The following is a 15,971-nucleotide window of genomic DNA, read 5'->3' as shown; positions in this document are numbered from 1 at the left end:
AGAGATGGACAGATTGACTATGAGACTGAAAGAAGAAGAAGAAACAGAATATTATCAAACTTGGGACTTATTTGATCGATGGCTAGAGGAAAAAATAAAGGATTAGGAATTAAATATGTATTAGTGAATTTAAACTCAGACAGCACGTTGGTTGAAAAATTATTATTGTATGTATGGAAAAAAAATAATAAAATCTTATATTAAAAAAAAGAAATCTTGTCCCAGCACTCATCTTTCTCCTGGAAGTTGATGCACAAGGACAGGGGTCTTCAAACTTGGCCATTTTATGACTTGTGGACTTCAACTCCCAGAATTCCTCAGTCAGCGTGCCTGGCTGAAGAATTCTGGGAGTTGAAGTCCACAAGTCATAAAAGGGTCAAGTTTGAAGACCCCTGGCTTAAATCTAACAAACAAAATGGAGGCTGGCTGAGGAATTCTGGGAGTTGAAGTCCACAAGTCATAAAAGGGCCAAGTTTGAAGACCCCTGTCTTAAATCTAACAAACAAAATGGAGGCTGGCTGAGGAATTCTGGGAGTTGAAGTCCACAAGTCATAAAAGGGCCAAGTTTGAAGACCCCTGTCTTAAATCTAACAAACAAAATGGAGGCTGGCTGAGGAATTCTGGGAGTTGAAGTCCACAAGTCATAAAAGGGCCAAGTTTGAAGACCCCCGCACAAGGAAGAACTTGCTGTCCTCAGCTTTCTCGTGACTCACTATTTCTTCCAGCAGAAATAGCGGGTCACATGGTAAGTCATGTGGTTTTTCTCGGTCTTCATCGATTTCAGTATTCGGCATGTCTTCCGGAACTAATTAATGACAAGGATCGAAATACCACTGTATATACATTCTTTAAATGTAGATGAATGTCTTCTTTTGCCTGTGAATACCTATCTTCCATTATCCTTAACTGTGGATCTTTCATTAGTATGGGTATGGTTGAATTTTGACCTTTCTTCCAGAAATAAGTTCTATGCAAACTACAAAGAAGAATATAAAAACCGCAGGTATGCTGATAAAAGTGAGTATGCTTGCTGGAATGATTCTATATCTTTTTTTTACATACTGCATATGTCTACTTTTGATCTCTTCCTTTGCAAAAAAAAAAATGTTCGTCTCGTCTTACAGAGATACTTTAGGGAGCTTTTCTTGACAATATTCCCATGGAGATCTCATGTTGAGTTTCATCTGTCACTACATATTTACGCAAAGTGATGGAATGCAACAGGATTGACAGGTTCATGGAGTAAGTTGACATTTTGTGCCACAGACTCAATTGTTATAAATTGATCCTCTTCTTCTCTCTGTTTGTTAGTCAGAATTATTTACCTGACGAGTTGCTTATCAGGTGCAGTGTTAGTAACACTTTATAATGCCTTGATAAGATCACACTTGGAATACTGTATGCAGTTTTTGTCTCTATGGTATTAAAAAAAGGGCTCTTCAAACTCAGCCGTTTTATGACTTGTGGACTTCAACTCCCAGAATTCCTCAGCCAGCATGCCTGGCTGAGGAATTCTGGGAGTTGAAATCCAGAAGTCATAAAACAGCCAAGGTTGAAGACCCCTGGTCTAGAAAGAGTGCAGAGAAGAGCATCAAAGATGATTAGGGGACTAAAGCTAAAACATGGTTGCTGGAATTGGGTATGTCTAGTTTAATGAAGAGAAGGACTAGGGATGACATGATACCAATGTTCCAATATCTCAGAGGTTGCCACAAAGAGGAGGGAGTCAAGCTATTCTCCAAAGCATCTGAAGGCAGGACAAGAAACAATGGATGGAAACTAATCAAGGAGACACCTAACCTAGAACCAAGGAGAAATTTCATGACAATGAGAACAATTAATCAGTGGAATGGCTTGTCTCCAGAAGTTGTGAATGCTCCAGTACTGAGGTTTTAAAGAAGAGATTGGACAACCATTTGTCTAAAAAGATATAGGATCTCTTGAGGAGGGGGTTTGACTAGAAGTCCTCCAAAGTCCCTTCCAACTCTGTTTTCTGTATTCATCTGATGACCTTCCTCTCCTAACCTGTTCTTCTGTCATCTCCTTCACCCAACATGAGACCTTCCTTTCCTTGATAACTTTCAATGGTATTATCTCTCTTAGCCCATGAGCCAGAATGGTACAGTGGTGAGGATGGATTAGGAGTAGGAAGATCCAGCTTCAAGTTTATCCTCATCAATGGAAGCTTTCTAAGGGACTCAGGGCCATTCCTTCTCTCAGCCCACCCATCTCACAGGCCTGTTCATGGGGCAAAAATAAGAGGAACACTGTATGCTGTGGAATCCTTTGTTCTCTTTCAGCTTCATTACTTCCTTGCATTCCTTATATGCTATCTAGTTGGGTAATGAAATGTCTGAAAGAAGAGCATCAAGGACCCCAGAATTCAACCCTGAGCTACAAATATTCCCTTCTATAGCAGTCCCTCTCTTCTTTGAAGCAACCTTCCATCCATCCATCCATCATCCGTTCATTCATCCATCATCCTCCCATCCACCCATCATCCTCTCATCCGTTGATCCACCCATCATCCACCCATCCATCCATCATCTATCTATCCATCCATCCATCCATGTCCATCCTCCATCCATCCATCCATCCATCTCCATCCATGTCCATCTATGTCCATCCTCTATCCATCCATTCTCCATATCCATCCATCCATCCATCCATCCATCCATCTCACTGACTATCTGTCTGTCTTATATCCCAAGGCCAACCGTACAGCAAACATCTTGCATGGATTGGCCTCGTATTTTTGCCCAATACAGAAAATAGATATATTGGAACACTACTATCGTCACCCCTAGTCCTTTTTTTTTCATTAAACTAGACATACCCAATTCCTTCAACTGTTTTTCATATGTTTTAGCACCCAGTCCCCTAATCATATGTTCCTTGAGCTCCTAAACAAAAGGCAACATATAATTCTACTTCCATAAAGAAATAAGGGTTGATCCATTGTTGAGCTTACTAAATTGATCTTGTTTGCAATTACTCAATAATTTTCAAGCATTTCCTTTTTGGAATAAAAAAGGAAGGCAGAGTTAGCTGGAGATGGCTGGTTCAATCATTATATACCTAAAAGCAGTGCATTTGGTCAATTCTCAGACACCATTAAAAGGGAGCAAATGGCCCATTATTTAATTTTAATCACAAAGGGCACCATATGTGCTTTTTGTCTACCTGAGTACCAAAATGTATTAGATCGTCAGTGACCACAAATTAGAACTTAAGTAAAAATGGGCCTTTTTCCTAATTTAGGACAAATTTTCTGCAGAACTTCAATCAATGTTTTGAAAATTTCAACCATTTAAGCGTCTTGCTTTCAGATTCAGCATGAAGGGATCTTTTTTTTCCCCTTTACCAGCTGACTCAGGAGTTCTGGGAGCTGAAGTCTACACCTCTTAAAAGGATCAAGATTGAGAAACAAATGGCAAAGATTTCTGCTTATTTAAAGGACCATACACAAGAAAAATATATTACGGTATGGAGAAGATGGATAGATTATATTCAGAATAAATATGGTACTTTAAAGTTCCATTTATTTTATGATTAATTTGTTTTTTGAAATAAATAATTATTATTTATAGAATTTTATAATAAATGATTTATAATAGGTTCGTTTGCATTATTATGATGTTAAAGTTTAGAGGGAATTAAGGGTTAAGTATGAATTTGTGTGTTGTATAATTTTTTTGTTTTAAAAGTTATAGATAGTGTTTGTTTTGTTTACAATAACCCTGTATTCTGCTCCGGGAAGTGGGGGGGGGTAGGGGGGGATGGGTGGGATTAAGTAGGTTAGATAAACAGAAATATTAATGTATAAAATAGGTAGAGTAATTTAAAGAGAGGTGCCGCTCGGGTATTTCCCCTGAACTGTATCTGAATAGAGATGAGAGGGGAGGAGGAAGGGATGGAAGGAAGTAGGATGTGAGGAAGGGAGGAGGGGAGAGAGGTGAAGAGAAGAGAGAGGGAGGAGGGAAGTAAGGAAGGAAGGTAGAGAGGGTGAATGCAGTCGGGGGGGGGAGATGGACGAGCGATGCCTAAGGTTATATGTATGAATTTATTTCAAAGGTATTTTTATAATGTATTGAAAGTATTAAATGTATTGAAAAATGAAAAATAATTTAAAAAAAAAAAAAAAAGATTGAGAAACATTGGCCTAACCCAGTGGTTCTCAACCTGTGGGTCGGGACCCCATTTGGGGTCGAACGACCATTTCATGGGGGTCGCCAAACAACCTTTTTTCCCCCTTTTCCTTAGCTGTGCTACTCCCTTTTATTCTATTGGCTTTTGAAAGCCAATAGAATAGACTCTCTTGAATAGAGTCTAATTCTGTTGCCTTTCAAAAGCCAATAGGAATTGTCCAGGCTGTCTCTGCCCTGCTGAGCCCGCCAAAAGTCCCATTCTGCAAACGGTGCTGCACCAGTTGAGTAGTCCTCGACTTAAGACCGGTTGAGTAGTCCTCGACGTACGACCGGTTGGGGGTTGAGGCATTAAAAAGGTTGAGAACCACTGGCCTAACCTAAATTTCCAATTGATGACTTTTATAGGTAAATTCCAAAGCAAGTTGACTAACCCTTGAACTCAACAGTGTCGTCTTTCATTTTATGATTTCCCCATCCGATTGCAATCCTTTCCAAGAATGTTGACAACATTCAATCTTATGAACATTCCCCCCCCCCCGCAAATATTCCAGATAACTTCCACAAAAATAAAAAAAAATGTTGCTTGATTTTAAAACTCAAACAAACTAAAACACCACACTTGGAATACTGCACCCTGTTCTGGTCATCACAATATAAAAAAGATGTTGAGGCTCTTGAAAGAGTGCAAAGAAGAACAACAAGAATGATTAGGGAGCTGGAGGCTAAAACATACAAAGAACGGGTACAGGAATTAGGTATGTCTAGTAGGGGTAGGCAACTTTGGCTCTTTTATGACTTGTGGACTTCAATACCCAGAATTCCTGAACCAGCCATGTTGACTCAGGAATTCTGGGAGTTGAAGTCCACAAGTCATAAAAGAGCCGAGGTTGCCTACCCCTGGTCTAGTCTAATGAAAAGAAGGACTAGGGGTGACATGATAGCAGTGTCCCAATAATTGAGGGATTCCTGCAAAGATGAGGGGATCCAACTATTTTCCAAAGCACCAAAAGGCAAGGCAAGAAACAATGGATGGAAACTAACCAAGGAGAGAAGCAACCTAGAACTAAGGATAAATTTCCTAAAGGTGAGAGTAATCAACCAATGGAATAACTTGTCTTCAGAAGCTGGAGGCTTTCAAGAAAAGACTGGACAGCCACTTGTCTGAAAGGGTGGAGGATCTCAAGCTCAAGCAGGGAGTTGGACTAGAAGACCTCCAAGGTCCCTTCCAACTCTATTATTCTATATTCTAAAAAAAAAAAAAACCTTCCAAATTCGTTTTCAGTTCGGAAAGAGTTAAAATAATTGGCAGCACAGAAACAACAGCAAGACCATTGGTTTTGTTTCAAAATTTTTGTTCTCCTACACTTACACTTTTATGGGCCAGACAAAAATTTTTGGCCAGCTGGATACAGCAACACTATTTGCCATTCTAATAGCCATAAAAATTGTGAGGGTTTGGCTTGATGTCCAATACATATACATGCTATAAAATGATATTCTTTGCTATTAGCTTTTTACATACAGTTTTGACACTTGTTTTTTTTCTCTCTTTCTCTCTGTCATTCTTCGACTCTAGGACAAACTAACACTCTTGGTTCTATATCCAGGAACTTGAGAGAAGTTGGACTTCAGTGCCAGGAAAATCAGGAGATCTAAACAGTTCAAATGGGTATGAAGATTTATTGTAAGCTTAAGCTCTCTACAAGAATCTGAACTACTAAAGGCCAAAGGAAATTTGCAGTAGATAAGAGTAGAAGGAAATGAAGGTAGGCTGGACCTAGATCTCTTATGGGTGTAAAGAGACTCATGACTGATGACACGTTTGATGCCTCCCTCTGGCTCAGCCTGGTCATCTCCTACACACATTTTCTCAACCCTCTCTGCCTTCTACCTGAGCTGGATTACAATTCCCATCAGCACCATCCGGGATGCCCATTTATTAAATATGATAATTTGAGGAAAGTTAGAATTTTACCAGCACATTCAGTCAGGATTGGGCCAAATAAAAGACTGATGAACATTTATTCTATTTTAAAACACTAATTAATTAATGCCATCTTACATACAAAGACATTCTCCCTTTCAATTCAAAATGGTGTTCGAGGCAGCAGATGGTAATAAACTATAGATACCAGCGGAATAATTATGAATATAAATTCTGCTGGGTTCCGTTAAAAACACATTGAACAACACATTCTTTTTGTTTTTGAAGCTACCGACTTTTGTTCTCAGTTTATACAACGATGATTACAGCTTGTGCAGTTAAGGTGTAAAAGTGGGAGAAGGGAAACCCAAGTTAGTCTCCATTTGACTATAGGACATCAGAGATTAAAATAATTTCCAAGTACCTGCTGACTTGAGTTCCAATGGTTAAGGTGATATATAACAATCACAGCAAACTTTCACAATAAACTTGTCTTGCCCTGGATCTAAGTTACTCAGTCTCCATTATTTCAAACCCAACCTAATCCATAGGACATAAAATAATAGGCTTGAAAGGAACTTTGAAAGTCTTCTAGTTCAACCTTCTGCTCAAGCAGGAGATTCTATATCAGTGATGGCGAACCTTTTAGAGATCGAGTGCCCAAAAACTAGTCCTGCCTCTGCTCCACCCCCTGCCCCACCCTACCCCCGCTTCACTCCTACCCCACCTGCCCACAGGACCACTCACCGCCTCCAGGGCCCACTGCAGATCGCCCAGGCAGCCCAGCAGCGCCATGGTGGCCATGCCCTCTACCCGCGTCCCACAGCATCAACTGTACACGATGGGGAATGAGGGCAGAGTCTTGTCTACACTGCCTGGCTGCCATATCCTTGGCTGTGCTGCTCTGCGTGGGCCACGCTCAGCAGTTACTCTCCTTCAGGGGGGGCTGCTGGAGAGGAGGGGGTCGTGGGGGGAGGCGAGGCTGGGCCAACGGCATGTGTGCCCACAGAGAGGGCTCTGAGTGCCGCCTCTGGCACCCGTGCCATAGGTTCGCCACCACTGGTCTAGATTATTCCGGACAAATGTCTATCTAGTATCTTCTTGAAATGTTTCAGTGATGGAGCACCTAAAACCTCTGGAGGCAGGTTGTTCCACTGGTTAATTGTTCCTACTGCAAGGAATTTTTTCCTCAGTTCCAAGTTGGAACTCTCTTTAATGATCTTCCAACTGTTTGTCCTGCCCTTGTGTGCTTTGGAGAATAGATCGACCCACTCTTCTCTGTGACAGCCCCTCAAGTACTGGAAGGAGTCTATCTTACCAAGAAGGAGGCTATGCTCTACTTTGTCAATAATAATAATAATAATAATAACAACAACAACAATAATAATAATAAAGTTGGAAGGGACCTTGGAGGTCATCTAGTCCAACCCCCTGCTCAGGCAGGAAACCCTATACCATTTTGGACAAATGGCTGTCCAGTCTCTTCTTAAAAACTTCCAGTGTTGGAGCATTCATAGCTTCTGGAGGCAGGTTGTTCCACCAGTTAATTGTTCTAACTGTCAGGAAGTTTCTCCTTAGTTCTAGGTTGCTTCTCTCCTTGATTAGCTTCCATCTGTTACTTCTTGTCCTGCCTTCAGGAGCTTTGGAGAATAGCTTGACTCCCTCTTCTTTGTGGCAGCCCCTGAGATACTGGAACATTGCTATCATGTCCCCCCTCGTTCTTCTCTTCATTAAACTAGACATACCCAATTCCAGCAACCGTTCCTTATATGTTTTAACCTCCAGTCCCCTAATCATCTTTGTTGCTCTTCTCTGTACTCTTTCTAGAGTCTCAACATCTTTTTTACATCGTGGTGACCAAAACTGGATGCAGTATTCAAGTATAAGTAAACTAGATCCAGAGCATTTCCCTTATCCACTAATTCAGTCCCTTTGTTAAAGAAGACAATCAGGTCAAAATCCAACTGATGTAGATTTTTCAGCCCCTTCTCATTCTGATTTATAATCTGGACGTTTGAGATAATAAGACAATAAAAGTTTGCTCTTTGCTTAAAGATAATCCCAGACAGCATTTGAAAGCTTCTTGCCCTCAATTACCATAAAGTTTTATGCCTAGCTGGTTAGTGCTGTTTGCAGCTGGTCTGAATCTCCATTTGCAGCCCTCCTTGCCACTCCCAGGTATTGTTGTTGAGTAAAATAGTTGAGAATCATCATCATCCACAACAACAACAAATGATTCAGACAATTTCTACACCGTTGCCATGGATTTGAACAAAGCTGTGTCTTGGGCAAAAGACCCAGGATCCTAATAAGGTTAAAAAGAAAGCAACTAAGAACTGGTGACTCTTGCTAATGTTTCATAGTGAACCGTTTCTCTCTCCCCCACTGCCCTGCAAAGGCTTCAGACAAGGCACACGTGCCTGGTCGGGTATCAAGAGATATTTAGCTAATATCACAAGCTGTGTCAAAAATTCACGGGAGACCAGAAAGACCTTGAGAGAGGAAAACTACACAAGGCTTAACCATGTTGCACATGGATCAAGGCTCCACGTTTTTATCTGAGGTTAAAAGAAAGGAAAGCATTGTGTAGTGCCTGACAAGACAACTGATATATTGTATGCTTCTGGTTCTGCATAATATGACCTCAAGCTTATTCATCTTAGTTGGAGAGAACATATACGTGGTAGTTCTCCACTTAACGACCACAATTGACTCCCACATTTTTACTGCTAAGTGAGACTTTGTTAAGGGAGCTGTGTCCCATTTTACGCCCTGTCTTGCCACCGTTGTTAAGTGAATTATTGCAGTTGTTAAGATAATGACATGGTCGTTAAACGAATCTGCCTTCCCCGTTGATTTTGCTTGTCAGAAAGTTGCAAAAGGGGATCACGTGAACCCGGGACACTGCAACCGTCATAAATATGAGTCAGTTGCCAAGCGTCTGGATTTTGATCACGTGACCGTGGGGATGCTGCAACGGTCGTAGGTGTGAAAAATGGTCGTAAGTCACTTTTTTCAGTGCCGTTGTAACTATGAACAGTCACTAAACGAACTGCCGTTACGTCGAGGACTATCTGTACAAATAGTTCTGGAATTACAAGGACTCGTTCAGTGACTGTTTGAAGTTACTATGGCACTGAACAAGGGGGATTTACGTTCAGTCTTGGTATAAACACTTTGTACAACCACTAAACCAGTGGTTCTCAACCTTTCTAATGCCGTGACCCCATAATACAGTTCCCCATGTTGTGGTGACCCCCCAAGTGGGTGTGGCCACCAATAAGAGGGAGTAGGACAGCTAGGAAAAAGGGAAAAAAATGGCGGACAGCATGGTTTGGCGACCCCCGTGAAATGGTCGTTCGACCCCAAATGGGGTCCCGACCCACAGGTTGAGAACCACTGCACTAAACAAACAGTTGTAAGTCAAGGACTACCCGTATAGCTAACATGGTTCTCTCACTTTCCATGGACCCATCTTTCTTTGGTGCCAGTAAGCAGTTGGCGTAGCTAACAATGCAGTGGGATTCTAATCTTGCTCGTTAACCTTCCCAGTCCATAAGACATAGGGCATTTGACTTCCAAAGTCCCACAATGGCTCTAAACATAGCTTTGAAGCACTGAGTTTTCCACAGGGACAAAATATTTCACTGGACTTTGAAGAAGCAGGACAGGGAATGCATTGACCCTTTTGAACATTGGGGTTGGAAAAGAATGCTGAGAAGATCGAGGATAGCTAAGGAAAAAAAAACCAATAACTGATGGATCATTAAACAAAGCAATCCAGAGTTTTACTTGAGGAACAAACGATAAGGCTAAATTATCCTACTTTGGACATATTAGATGAATCCCCAACTTTCTGGAGCTGGCTGTATTGCTGGAAAAGATGGAAGGAAATTGAAGAGTATGATTAGCAGCCAGGTGGATGGACTCAATTATGGTGACAATGAATGCACTTTGAGAGACACAGATTTTCATGGAGAAAATCTATGTGGCCTCTGACATGTTTCTTTCTGTGTGTAGAATCCCCTGCATAAAATCCACTTTGGTATAAAACAAGTCACAAAGACAATGCCCACCTTCACTCGGAAGAGACAAGAGTCCAGCAATTTCACACTTAAGAGTTCACAAAGTCCAGTTTCGTCACTTAAACGGGCGAAATCCATTCTTTTCCCAATAACTCCCCTTGTCTAAAGAATGTCTATTCTGTCATACATCCATAGCGCACTAGATGGCAGGACTGAGCTGACTTTGATTGATCTCAAAACCGCTAAGTGAATAGCTGGACTGAAGACCACGAGGAGATCCCAGAACTGCAATCTAGAGATGTTCTAGGAAAAGACATTGTGAGTTGTAACTCAAGCTCAAGGATGTTACCTTTACATCCACGGACACTGCACATATGAATTATAATTATAAGTGAAAGATCAGAGCTTACCGCCACTGTTTTGGCCAATGATTACAGGCGCTGGAAGATCCAGATCACCAGTGCTTGGAAGCCCTGATCTTTCTCACTGTTGTGGTCTGAGTCCTCTTTTTAGCTCTTTGTCAACACTCCTGATCACTATCTTCAGAAGCCCTGACAAGCTTTATTTCAATGTCATTAATATCTTGCTGAAAGCTGAAAAATGGTATAGATGGGTGAGGAACTGTCTGTAGAGGTACTCAATCATCCAGGTCACGGTTGTTCCAAAGCTGCTTTTTCTAAACCGTGACTGGACTTTCTTGTTTTGTTTTTTTCTTCGAAAATGTTTTGCTTCTCATCCTAGAAGCTTCTTCAGTTCAACTGAAGAACTGAACTGAAGAAACTTCTTGGATAAGAACCAAAACATTTTTTAAAAAAAAACCAAAACAAGAAAGTCCAGTTGCCTTTTTTTTTTTTTTGAAAAAAAATACCTTTGGGGCAGGGTGAGGAAGGAATCTCTTCTTATTGAATTCTCGGGAAAACCACATGGACAGGAAGAGGAGGCTGATAGTGACCAGCTCCAGATATCTACTGAGAGGACCTTTCGGCCTAGTTCAGGGGTAGGCAACCTTGGCTCTTTTACGACACATGGACTTCAACTCCCAGAATTCCTGAGCCAGCCATGCTGAGGGGAAAGGCAGAGTTTTCAAGCTGAGCCATGCTGGCTGAAGAATTCTGGGAGTTGAAGTCCACGAGTCATAAAAGAGCCAAGGTTGCCTACCCCTGGCCTAGTTCCTGCTGGTCTCAGTCTAATATTTAATCATTGCACTTCCCTGGATCTTGTTCCCTTTTACCCCACTTTACATAGAACATAGACTAATAGAATTGGAAGGGACCTTGGAGGTCTCCTAGTTCAATCCCCTAGACCAGGGGTAGGCAACCTCGGCTCTTTTATAACTCATGGACTTCAACTCCCAGCTATGCTGATTCAGGAATTCTGGGAGTTGAAGTCCATGAGTCATAAACCAGCCGAGGTTGCCTATCCCTGCCCTAGACCAGGGGTAGGCAACCTCGGCTCTTTTATGACTCGTGGACGTCAACTCCCAGAATTCCTGAGTCAGCTATGCTGGGAGCTATGCTGACTCAGGAATTCTGGGAGTTGAAGTCCACGAGTCATAAAAGAGCCAAGGTTGCCTACCCCTGCCCTAGACCACTTCAGTCTCTTTCTGAAAGTCTCCAGCGAGGGAGCACCCACAATTTCTGAAGGCAAGCTGTTCCATTGGTTGGTTGCTATCACCATTAGGAAATTTCTCCTCAGCTCCTTAGTTAATACTTATACTTAGTTAATACACTGCTGGTTGGTTAGCTCCTCAGTTAATGCTGTACACTGTGATTTAGCTCAAAGCTCAGAATGGCTCTCGGCCAACTCCACAGGAAGATCAGAAGATCTCCCATGTCTCCCTCTTCCCTTTCCTCTCTCTCTCTCTCTCTCTCTCTCTCTCTCTCTCTCTCTCTCTCTGTGTGTGTGTGTGTGTGTGTAGGACCGACCAAACGACAGACATGTCTGTCATACGCCATTACCATTAGAACAGAATCTTGTTCTTTTATTACATCTGAACTCTGCCAGATTTCACAGCAGGAATGCTAAGTGAAATCAATGTCTTGGGTTTCCAGTCTTAGCTTTGAGGTCACAGACACTCTATCATTTCTCCGTATTATCTCCTTGTTTCGCCCTCCCCTCCTCTTTCTCTCAACCTCCAACTGGCACACAGCAGATTGAAAACAGCATGAATCAGAGGGACTGTGCTGCACAATTTTACAGCCGTTTGGAGGCCCCCCCCTTCATTCAAACATGCACACACACAAACATGCATGCCACTCTTCTCTGCCTTCCTCTTTGCAGCTTAATTCTGCGACAGTCCCTTGACAGAATTGAAACTCCAGGGTACAAAAAAAAGGGGGATAGATTTTCCTCCCCCCAGAAAGGAAAAGAAGAGAAAGAGGAAAGACTGCGATGTATTTCTAGTAATTGTGCGTGGGGGGAAAAAAACCCCGCTTCCTTTCTGTTCACAGGTAGGCATTTGAGTTATCGTGAACATTATCAAGTCAATACTGTAATCACCAAATCCCCCAAATAAGGGCTAAAAGAAATATGACATGGTCTTTCTTTCTTTCTTTCTTTCTTTCTTTCTTTCTTTCTTTCTTTCTTTCTTTCTTTCCCTTATGTGGGCAACTAGGCCAAGTATTTGGATGGGTAGAGGTTTTTTTTCCTAGCAAAGTTTGGTGGAAGTTACTGGAACTCTCAGTATCTGCTAGCTGTAGGAGAGTTTGTCTGAGAAGAACATGTTCCCTCGACTGAGTCAGGGTCTTACCTGAGCTGCCTCTCCTTATTTTCTACACCAAATTTTAGATAGATGTATGTGTGTGTGTGTGTATGCATGTATGTTTATGTATGTATGTTCTCTCCCTCTGTTGTGTCCACAGGACATGGTTAAAAAGGCAAGATGGGGATTAAAGCTGTATAAAAATGGGCAGAGATTTATTTGTATCACTATTGTTGTTATCCTGATTTTTTAAAAAAACACACTCTGTGGAGGCTGCTAACTCCATCCATCCATCCATCATTCATTCATCTATTCTTTCTTCATCTATCCATCCATCCTCCATCCTCAATCCATCCATTCTTCATCTTCATCCATCCATCCATCCATCCATCCATCCGTCATTATCCATCCAACCTCCATCATCATCCATTCATTCTCCATCTTGATCTATCCATCCATCCATCCGTCATCATCCATCCTTCCTCCATCATCTACCATCCATCTATCCATCCATCATCCTTCCATCCATCCACCCATCCATCCATCCATCCATCATCCATCCATCATCCATCCATGTCCATCCTTCATCCATCCATTCTCCATATTCATCCATCCATCCATCCATCCTCCCTCCATCCATCCATCCATCCATCCATCCATCCATCCATCCATGCATGTCCATCCTCCATGCTCCATCCATCCATTCTCCATATTCATCCATCCATCTATCCATCCTCCATTCATCCATCCTCCATCCATCCATCCATGCCCATTCTTCATCCTCTATCCATCCATTCTCCATTTCCATCCATCCATCCATCCATCCATCCATCCATCCATCCATCCATCCATCTCACTGACTATCTGTCTCTCTTATATCCCAAGGCCAATCGTACAGCAAAGATCTTGCATGGATTGACCCCATATTTTTGCCCAATACAGAAAATAGATATACAATAAGCAGCTTCTCTCCCAGTGGGCTATACTGAGAGACACTTGCTAAGAGGAAGGAAGCCAGCTAGCATTGGTCCTTTCTCAGAACAACTACTGTAAATGCTCACATATGAAAGATGCCCTTTTTTTCCACACACAAAAGCTCTTGCAGATGTAGCAATATGAAGTCCTGGACAAAAGCTGCTCCTTCTTTGCCACACTTCTTGAACTGATCATGGAAACATGTGCCATCATTTTCACATGGCCATTCCACCAAATATAGATCGTGATCATTAAATGAAGCAGAGACTGTGCTTATGAGCTTATGTCAGCTTTCCTTTGCTTTACAGACCTGCAAAGGTTGTCTATGTAAGAATTTCTTGAAAAGTTACTTTTTCATCATCATGGTAACTGCAAGCAGTCACTAAATGAGGCAGTCACTAAATAAGGACTATCAGCATTTCAAAATGTAAGTTGGTTCTGAAGACAGTCCTGGGCTGCTCCAAATGGATTATATTTCTTACGGAAACAAATATATTTAGGACCATCTCTTACCTGATACTCGTTTTTGAAAATGTATGTCTAGATATTAAATTATCTGAACCCAAACACATCATAATAAAACTGTAACCTCTGCACACTCTATTGATTCACTCTGCACACACTTTTTTTAAAAAAGCAAATTCATTTTGACCTGTTCTGTATCACTTTGCAAATATTTTGTTTAAGATTCATGTGGAAATCAGTATGCGTTTCTAGTTCCAATTTCTTCTTCCGAGTTTCTCTGTGTATGTGTGTATGCATACATCCACTCATAGATGCAGTTTTCTATATTGTTCTTTTGTACCCAGTTTTCCTAAATCATTCAGCCTGTCTAGTTAATTGGTAATAACCTTATCCTGAAGAAGAAAAATGGAAGAATAAAATCATGTTTTTCAGAAACCTAAAAGGCTATAATATAGGGAAAAAAACAAACAGTTGTTCTATCCCAGAAGTGTGAATTAAATTTAACTGGAGTTAAGTTACAGAAAGATACATGTTAGTAGAACATCAGGGGGGAACATCTGGATGATAAGAGCAACTTGACCTTGCCAATTACCTGAAGGCTATTAAGGTCTATTTTGATGGAAGACCAAAAGTAGACTTGAAGAATTATCCATCTTGAATGCTTTAATTCTGGATTTCCTGACTAAAGCAGATGCTGAATAAGTGAGTTTATAAGCCCTGCTTCAACTGCATGATGTAGGGAATCCATACAATGCAAAATCCATATTTTTGTGCAAATAGAAGTTGCAATAGGTGTTTTAGTCATTTCTAATAACTGCTATTCTATTGGTGTCAGCTGCCACCTCATGCCTGCCTATGTTTCATAGTATTCAGTGACAGACTGCCATGAACTCTGGGGTGGGTGGGGGGGAAATGTAATAGGGAAGGCTTAGGGGAAAATGAAAGTATGTACTGTATCTCCTCAAGAAGCTGCTTCAGGGTCATCTGGAACATGAGCTGCATACCAAACTATGCCTAGACTGTCCATTATGAAAACATTGCCTGAACCCCATTGGTTGCTTGGGGGTAGGTAGTGGGAAGTAGCAAAGCGGGGGGGGGGAGTTGACCTTAGGGATTTTGGCGTGCGATTCTCAGTTCTGGCTTTGCATTACTGCAATACACTAGACTTCTAATAAAATTATACTTTCTCAACAAATGGAGCTAAGGATCATTTATATTTAGGAGTTTAAGCTGTGGCAGGTCTGACAACCGGTATTCAAATAGCTATAACCTTTCCATTCTTCCTGAATTAGAAGAGAAGAGAAGAGAAAATATGGAATAGAATAGAATAGAATAGAATAGAATAGAATAGAATAGAATAGAATAGAAAATATGGAATGGAATAGAATAGAATAGAATAGAATAGAATAGAATAGAATGGAATGGAATGGAATGGAATGGAATGGAATGGAATGGAATGGAATGGAATGGAATGGAATAGAATAGAATAGAATAGAATAGAAAATATGGAATGGAATAGAATGGAATGGAATAGAATAGAATAGAATAGAATAGAATAGAATAGAATAGAATAGAATAGAATAGAATAGAATAGAATAGAACAGAATAGAATAGAATGCTTTATTGGCAAAGTGTGATTGGACACACAAGGAATTTTTCTCTGGTGCATAAGCTCTCAGTGTACATACAAACAACAAGGTAATATAATCATAAGATACCAATAGGAGAAGGTA

General features: G+C 41.1%; 1 protein-coding gene across 1 annotated transcript in view; it reads right to left on the bottom strand.

Moving 5' to 3' along the window:
* SOX5 (SRY-box transcription factor 5) overlaps nt 1-15,971 on the bottom strand; it is a gene marked incomplete at its 5' end in the record, with an annotated part of 275,380 nt that overhangs the window by 90,363 nt on the left and 169,046 nt on the right. The window lies entirely within an intron of this gene.

This window comes from Crotalus tigris, unplaced genomic scaffold (genome assembly GCF_016545835.1).
Source record: "Crotalus tigris isolate CLP2741 ecotype Arizona unplaced genomic scaffold, ASM1654583v1 scf7180000018068.1947079, whole genome shotgun sequence".
In the NCBI taxonomy this organism is placed as follows: domain Eukaryota; kingdom Metazoa; phylum Chordata; class Lepidosauria; order Squamata; family Viperidae; genus Crotalus; species Crotalus tigris.
This window is presented reverse-complemented; position numbering and strand designations above follow the sequence as displayed.